Genomic DNA, 8,510 nt, shown 5'->3' with positions numbered 1-8,510 from the left:
TTGCTTCTGCCTCATGGGGGCTAGGACTAACTAAAGGCATATAGTACCATGCCCGCCTACAAAATCCTTTCCTACTCAAGAAAATGCTCTTTTCCTTCTAACCTTTCTTACTGACAATACATCCTCACATCCTTCCTGTCTCTCTCTTCTGCCTTTTGCTCTTTTTAACTTTATCTCCTTCCTTAAGGAGACACATAGGTAGTGAGACAGACACAGCAAATTCATTTTAAAAGTTGAATCTAAATTATATATATGACAACCTAAGACAGCTTGCTCACGTTGTCAAGCTGTTATGTTCCTGTCTTAGTGTCGTAGGCAGGCTTCACTGCCCCTTGGATTTTTTAAAAGGCTCTTTTGGTGTGTGTGTGTGTGTGTGTGTGTGAGAGAGAGAGAGAGAGAGAGAGAGAGAGAGAGAGTTGCAGTGTTAAATTTTCACAAGAGTTCAAGAGTTTCTGGTAACAAATTAACAAATGGCCTTGGACCGTGCATTGTTTTAGTTTAAACAAAAGGAAAGGCATAGAGATGAAATTTTTTATGTTAGCCCAGGATAGCTGCTAGACAACCAATGGCTACTTTTCCTGAGACCCAAAGGGAACTGAGTGGCCAGTGGAACAGCTGGATAGGAGACTGGATGGTCTATTGGTGGCAGGCTGGGCCCACAATATTTTTGTTTTAGAGTAGGTCAGACACGGTAAACGGGACGCCTGCCCATCAGGTGGGAAAGTTACCTCTGGTCACCTCACACACGAGAAGAATGTTCTCTGAGAGATAGGGGGTAACTTTGCTCCCTAGTTTCTTGAACTCTTGAAGTTTCTGAACAAGTGTGTGAGAAGGGGGTGTTTCTGGGTGAGCAGGAGGACCAATTAGAGAGAGCCCCACAGGAAGAGGAAAGAACACAAAGATGAGATGGAGAGAGGGAGCTGAGGGCAGTGTTGTCAGGTGGGATGGTGTACTTTGTATCACTGGTCATATGAAATATTATAAAAGAGTGGGACACCACCATGCACTCATGTAACACCAGCATTCAGGAGGCAAATGAGGCAGGAGGATCGTGAATGAGCTCAGAGAACATACAGTTAGACACTGTAAATAAATAAAATTACTAAAACAGGCAAACACCATTCAAACGGAATATAATTAATCTATCAAGTTACCAACACAAGATGACAATGGGGGCCTCATTACAATTACCCAAACAGGAAAATTGACTCAAGCTTGTGGGGAGCGGAACTCAAGATGGCGCCTGGCTGGGTGCCAGACGCCCCTGGCGTGTTGGTTCACCATTTCAGGAAGCCTGGGTGGCATATAGGCTAGGCTTTACTGCGCATACATTTTGCTTGTTCATCGTTACATAAGATCGGGCCATGTGACATATGTGCTCAGCCCCAATCGAGAATGACTTCCTGACAGGTTCTGATTAGAGAGGACACAGAGATTTAAGGGCTGGGAGCTAGAGCTTGGGGGCTTTTTGAAATACTTCAAGGTTCCTGAATAAACCGTGTTGGGAAGGAGATCCCGTGTCCGTTGTCTTCTGTCTGCTGGTCGGTTCAAGAGACAACAAGTGGTGGCCAGTACGGGGAACTTCAGAACCCATCACGGTCCAGGCAGCTAGCTGGTAAAGTTCCCAGGTAAGTGGAATGAAGAAAAGTTCTCGGTTCAGACTATAAAGTTCCAGGTTCTGGGACAAGTTCTATAAAGTTCCCAGTTTTGGGACAAGTTAAGCAGAAAAAGCAAAAGGAGTAGGACTTAAGAAGGCTACTTTGGAAAAGTTCTTACAGGCTGTGGATGATTCGGGGAAGGATCTTAAGATGGCCAAGGAACGAAGGATTCAAGAATGATAATATTAATTGATTTAACTTTTAAAATGGGTGTGATTCTGAGTTATATAGTTATATTTTTTCCACTGAATAAAAACTCAGTGTAAAGGTTTTTCTGGTTACTGGCTTAAGAAAAGGCTGATTTGGGGGTGGGGGGGGAAGGTTTTTCTATGAGTTTTTTGATGAGGTCATTAAGGTAGTAATTATATCTTCCAGAATTATATGGATCAGACGTGACAGAGGTAGACCTCCAGAACACTAGATTCCAGAGAATCAAAATAATTATCTTGATACTAAAATTTGTTTTGAGATTTGTATATTACAGAATACACAGCTTTGGTGAATGAATCTAATCACCTGCATGTTCACCTGATGCCCTGGACTTCCAGCGGGATGCAGTTAAGACAGACATCAGAGGCTTATCAATTTAATCTTCCCCTTATCCCTCTTCTAATATCTCAACGCCCATGTTCAGCTTGAAGAAGTTAATGAAGGGTCAGCGCCCCAATTCCCTGAACTTGGGGACTGAGGTGGTTAATATTAGGCTGTCTTTCTAGGGAAAAGTAATGGTTTTATTGGAACAGGAAAGATGAGGTAAAATCGATTACACAGCCATAATCTATTGGTAGAAATCTATATAATTGTTACTAAGCTGATGCAAATTCAAGGATTTCATTGATATAATTTCTTCTATTGAAAATTCGTGGGTACAAGGCTTGTGCGGGCTTGCTTAACACCTGGCCAATATTTAGATTGGAAAGCCTATTTCATGGAATATTCAGCTGAATATGTGGCTCAAAATCAGGCAGCCGGACAGCAACAATGGGATCAGGACATGCTTTTAGGACAAGGTAGATGGACCATCTTGAATATCAGAGAGAGAAAGGGTTTTGAAAAGCAGTTGTTCTCTCTCTGGGTTGTGTCAGAAAAAAAGAATGAAAAGGTTGTTTCAGAGCTCTCCTAATGAGCTGGCCAGTGGTGGCACACGCCTTTAATCCCAGCACTTGGGAGGCAGAGGCAGGCGGATTTCTGAGTTCAAGGCCAGCCTGGTCTACAGAGCGAGTTCCAGGACAGCCAGGGCTACACAGAGAAACCCTGTCTCGAAAAAAACACAAAAACAAAACAAAACAAACAAACAAACAAACAAACAAAAACAGAGTTCTCCTAGTGTTGCCGCCAGCAGCAACATTGAACCGGGTTCACCTGTAAGAGAGGCTGTGAATAGGGAAACGGGCAGGAAGAGATGAAGCCAAGACAAAGTTCTCTGATCAAGGCTTCAAGTTTAATAATTTGCTTTCACATATAAAGGGGAAGCCCCACCCCCCAGAGTCTCCGTTCAGCCTAGGGGCTGGGCGGTTCAGCCCAGGGGCCGGCAAGGAGATAGCAGTCCAGAAGGTGTCAAGGCTAGCTCAGCAGGCAGTCCATTCTTCTTAGCTCAGGTAGCTCCAAGGCCCCAAGGCTGGTAATGGAATGCCTCTCCTAGGTCCTACTGTTGCCTGGTCTATTGTGGTAAATGACTTTGCAGGCCTGCTCAGGCCTGGGGGAAGGGCACAGTTTCCCCCTTAATTTTTTAAGATGGCAGTGCCAATACCTGGATGGGGCACAATATTTCATCCCGTCTAAGGTCTAGAGTGGCCGGGCAACTATGCCTGGCTTAGGTTAGCGTTTATATTACTCCTATATTACCCGTCATTGAGGAAATCATACATAGCATATTGATGTATGCCTCTGTCTTAGGTTTATGGGAGCTAAAATTTACTCCTATAATTACCCGTCATTGAGGAAAACGCACATAGTATAATGATGTATGCCTCTGTCTTAGGTTTATAGGAGCTCAAAACACTCTTGCCCATCATTGACTAACTGGCTATCATTAGCACACTCTTTAGACCAAGACCACATTCAGACCAAAGGACCTGTGGGCATGCACTAGATGCAGTTCTTTACAGTGATGTGTAACTGCCATGATGAATAGCTGAGCTTGCTAAGAATGATCCTGTGTGAGGGCAACCAATCTGCTTAAAATATAAGGTTCAAAGGTTAAAAGCAACATGATTATCCAAACAATGTAGAAAATAAGGTTAGAAGTGGAAGTATTTCAATATCTAATCCAACTGCTAATTAGCAGGGATCAGACACAAAGTCTAGCCACCAGGTGGGTAGCTTAGTAAAAATTACTTACTCTCCAGTAAGAGTGGAGACTATATACCAAGTTAAATAAGCTGGTTGATAAAGATTTTGAGCCATCTTCATCATTAGAATCATAATTATTAGGCTCAGGATCTGTGTCCACTCGAGGACTAGTCTTTTAAGCAGCCATCAGGCTCCGATTTCTTTTTCTGAAAAATGTAGACTGACCCACGACCCCAAATTAAAACAAGATCAGGACCACACCAAGTATTGTTAAGGGGCCTTTCCACAAGACCCTGGCAAATGAGCTGGAAGTAACTGGATGCCAGTGGCAGTCCACTGCAGAATGACCTTTAGCATCAGTTTGCAGAAAATTTAAAACAAATAAAACAAAAGCAAGGTGTGCTTTTGGCGACCTTGTGGGGTATAATTCCCCCTTTCTAGTTTTAAAAAGGCCAATTTTTAAAAATTACTTGTAAAACCAGGGAAGACGCACCATTACCTGTTTTTCCCATATTTAGAGAGTTATGAAAATCCTAGGAACAAGAGAAAATTCAGGAGACATCTTGAGTTTCTCTCTGACTTCCACAGGAGAAATCTTTAGTTCTGCTTTCTTTGTTTATTGTCTTGTCCTCGGTGTACCAATGTCCACATGTGTCAATTGTCTTTGTTTCGTTGTCTGAATGAATGAATGGTGTTCTATGTTTCATGTTCAAAAGAAAAGATCGTTAAAACTGCTTGATCCAGCCTTTGATCTAGTTTACCTTGGTTTGAAAGGCAGTCTTAATGTGCACAGCAGAGGTTGATAAGTTACCCTACACCTGTAGCTAAGAGTCGAGCTGAGCTTGAAAAACCTTTCCAGAAACTGATTGTCAACATAAGCTGCTTTTAAAAGGCCCAGCAGCTTTTTGGTTTATCTAATGCAGGACTAGCCGCTGTGGTGATACAAATGACTCTTGGTACAGGTGCGGCAAATAATAATGCATGTTTTAAGTGCAGGCAACCAGGACACCTGAAGCATCAATGCCCGCAGCTGTAGGGTAATCAGGATCAAAGAAGCCGAACTCCAGGTTTATGCCCGAAGTGCAAAAAGGGAAATCATTGGGAGGCACCATCAGCTGTGACCCTTTTGAGAACTAAAAGAGATTTTGGTATTACCGCTGCTATTATAACAGCCATTACAGTATCTGCCGTGGCGGCTACAACGGCTGCCATTTCATTGACTACCACTGTCCAGACTGCAGCAGCGGTCAATAATATTTCTGCTTCTGTGGCGCAAGCCTTAGATACTCAAAGCAATATCAACAGCCAGCTTAAAGCTGGAATTTTGTTACTGAACCAGAGAGTTGATCTGGTGCAAGAATAGGTGGATGTCTTAATGGAATTGGCTCAGCTAAGGTGTCAATGGAAGTACTCTGGGTTGTGTGTGACCACGGTCAAATTTGAGAACGCTAGTTATGCAGCACAATTATCAAGAAATATTTCTCAGTATCTTACAGGAAATTGGTTCAGGGCAATAGATGATCTTCTTTGAAAACTGTGTCAGTCTATTGTTACCATCTATGCTACTCGAGTGGATGTGTCCTTCACATCGGGCATGGCTGATTAGATTCTGTGGACAGTTTTTCATCTGAGGGAATGGGCAGGCTTGGGAGCCTTGGCTCTGTGTCTTCTACTTATCAGTTGCCTAACATTCTGATGTCTGTGTCACATGAGAGTTAGACATGCCCGAGATCAAGCCCTGATGGTACAGGCATTTGCAACAGTAGAGCTGAGACAGTCACCATAAATATGATTGGAAAAAATTGATTATGGATATATGGTTTGATGAGAAGGACCATTGCCCAACAGTTTTGAGGAGGGCTCTGTGTACCAGTAATCACAGGGTGTCAGGTGACACTACAAGGGATGTCCTTGAATTATATCAAGGTAGATTCCCTGAGGGATATGCCTGATTACATGGAGGTTGATGCCGAAATCCTTCCCCCATGAAAAGGCGTTGGGTCGGGTATGATTAGTAAACCTACTGCACAATGACAGAGATCTGAAAATCATTACAATGTCCCACACTTGTCATCCTAATGGGGATCAAGCCTCTACCCCCCCCCCCCGTTAGAAAATGGTAATAGTACCCTATCCTCTTTTTGTCTGAGGTCGGTGAGACTTCTCATCAAAACAATATAAAAAGGGGGAGATGTGGGGAGCAGAACTCAAGATGGCGCCTGGCTGGGTGCCAGACACCCCTGGCGTGTTGGTTCACCATTTCAGGAAGCCTGGGTGGCATGTAGGCTAGGCTTTACTGTGCATGCATTTTGCTTGTTCATCGTTACATAAGATCAGGCCATGTGACATATGTGCTCAGCACCAATCGAGAATGACTTCGTGGCAGGTTCTGATTGGAGAGGACACAGAGATTTAAGGGCTGGGAGCTAAAGCTCGGGGGCTTTTTGCAATACTTCAAGGTTCCTGAATAAACCATGTTGGGAAGGAGAGCCCGTGTCCGTTGTCTTCTGTCTGCTGGTCTGTTCAAGAGGCAACACAAGCTATGGGTTATTTTTTTATTTATTTTTTAAAATTTATTTTATGTGTATGGGTATTTTGATTTCTACAGTCATAAAAATATATCGGATCCTTAGAATTCAAGTTACATACAGTTGTGAGTCATATACTTAAGTGCTGGGATTTGAACCCTAGTCTTCTGGAAGAACAACCAGAGAACTTAGCCTGAGCTGTATCTCTAGCCTTTTGGGCTATGGGTTATTATTGACATGGCTGGTGAGGCCAAAGGGAAGGCATCTCTCTGACTGATGGGAGTTCCCATGGGTTGTGAATTCTGGTGATGAGCTTTTGGGAATAACACAATTAAGTTATTCATTTAAAAAGCCAAAATAGTCCTTTAATTTCATCAGACATGGTGATTAAATTTTCCATGCATTTAATGAAAAAGAAAGGTATATATTGCTGAAACTAACTAGCCAAGCAGCTAGCATATAATCTTATTTTTTTGCTAATAGGAGGTGCAGAATCTTATTATAATCTGAAATGACTATCAACTGTAATTATAACAAACATTTCCTAGTATGAGCTGATAGCAAGGGTTGTAACTGCATGCTACACACTGTATGTGTGATCGCATGATATGTCATCTAACATGTACTCTGTGCACATGAATAAAGGGTATTTCATTTAGCTTACAGACATGTTGTTGTAACAACTTCAAACCCCTGAGAAGCAGAATAAGCAGTAATAAACACTCTCCTGAAATTCTTCGAAGCTCTTATCTGCTCACCTCCTTAATGAAGTTCGGCTCCCAGATGTGAAGACACTCCCAGGCTTACTGTTGAGTAGACAGTCTTGTGCTGGGACACAGGGTCAGTGGTTTTTGCTGGGGGTACTATGGAAGTGTTAGGGCACACTTCCCATCACTCCACTCCGACTGGTACAGATGGCATCACTACCCTGAATGCTGGCATTGATGACCTTGTTTTTGGTTATATAAGCACCTGTTCCTATGAATCCAACTAATGACTTTGGTTTTGGTTATATAAGTACCTGTTCCTAGTAATTCAATGGAGGTGTCCAGTGACAGATGAACAAGCTGTTTAAAAAAATGTGAGGCATAGTATAATACTATCTAAAGAAGTTTTCAAGTATTTCTTGTGTTTGTACGTGTGTGTGTGTGTGTGTGTGTGTGTGTGTGTGTGTGTTGGGGGACATGTATGTAGAAGTCAAACAACTTGTAGGAGCTGGTTATCATCATCATGTGGGTCCCAGCATCAAACCCTGGCTATCAAATTTGGTAGCAAGCACCTTTACCCTCTGGGTCGCCTGACCAGCTCCAGCCATTTTTTCCCCCTGAGACAGGGTTTCTCTGTATACCTCTGACTGTCCTGGAACTCACTTTGTAGATCAGGCTGGCCTCAAACTCAGAAATTCGCCTGCCTCTGCCTCCCAAGTGCTGGGATTAAAGGCATGCACCACCATTGCCCAGCCCATTTTTTTAAAAAAATGAAATTTTGTATTTTTTTTTTTACCTGAATTAGCCCAAGACAGAAAGTTAAATGACAGAGGATTTTCACTAGTAATGTGAACTTTGAGAAGCTGACCTCATAGATACAGAGGGTGAAACAGTACCTACCAGAGGCCAGTGAGGGCAGGTAAGCATTAAACACTTGCAAAATTGTAGCCAGATAAAGGGAACATTCTGGTATTCTACCTCACAGAACAGTGACTCTAGTCATAAGCACTATAGCTATTTAAAATAGCTGGAAGATTTTTGAACATTCACATCACAGAGACATGTTAAATGTTGGAGCCGATGGACAGCCTCTGTAGCCTGAGTCATACACAGGATATTAACGTGCTGAGACAGCACACCATATCCATGCAGATGAACTGTTTTTTTTTTTTTTTCCTGGCCACTTCTAAAAATAGCAAAAATAAATGAATAAAATAGCTTTTCTCCCATGGGCGTAATAAAAGCCCATTCCCCAACTAAATATTACCGAGTGGTTTTTATCAGCCTCTGATATATTCTGCCTGAATAACATTTCACTGTCACCA

This window comes from Arvicanthis niloticus, chromosome 12, assembly GCF_011762505.2.
Source record: "Arvicanthis niloticus isolate mArvNil1 chromosome 12, mArvNil1.pat.X, whole genome shotgun sequence".
Lineage (NCBI taxonomy): Eukaryota > Metazoa > Chordata > Mammalia > Rodentia > Muridae > Arvicanthis > Arvicanthis niloticus.
The sequence above is the reverse complement of the archived record's forward strand: the minus strand, read 5'-3'. Positions refer to the sequence as shown.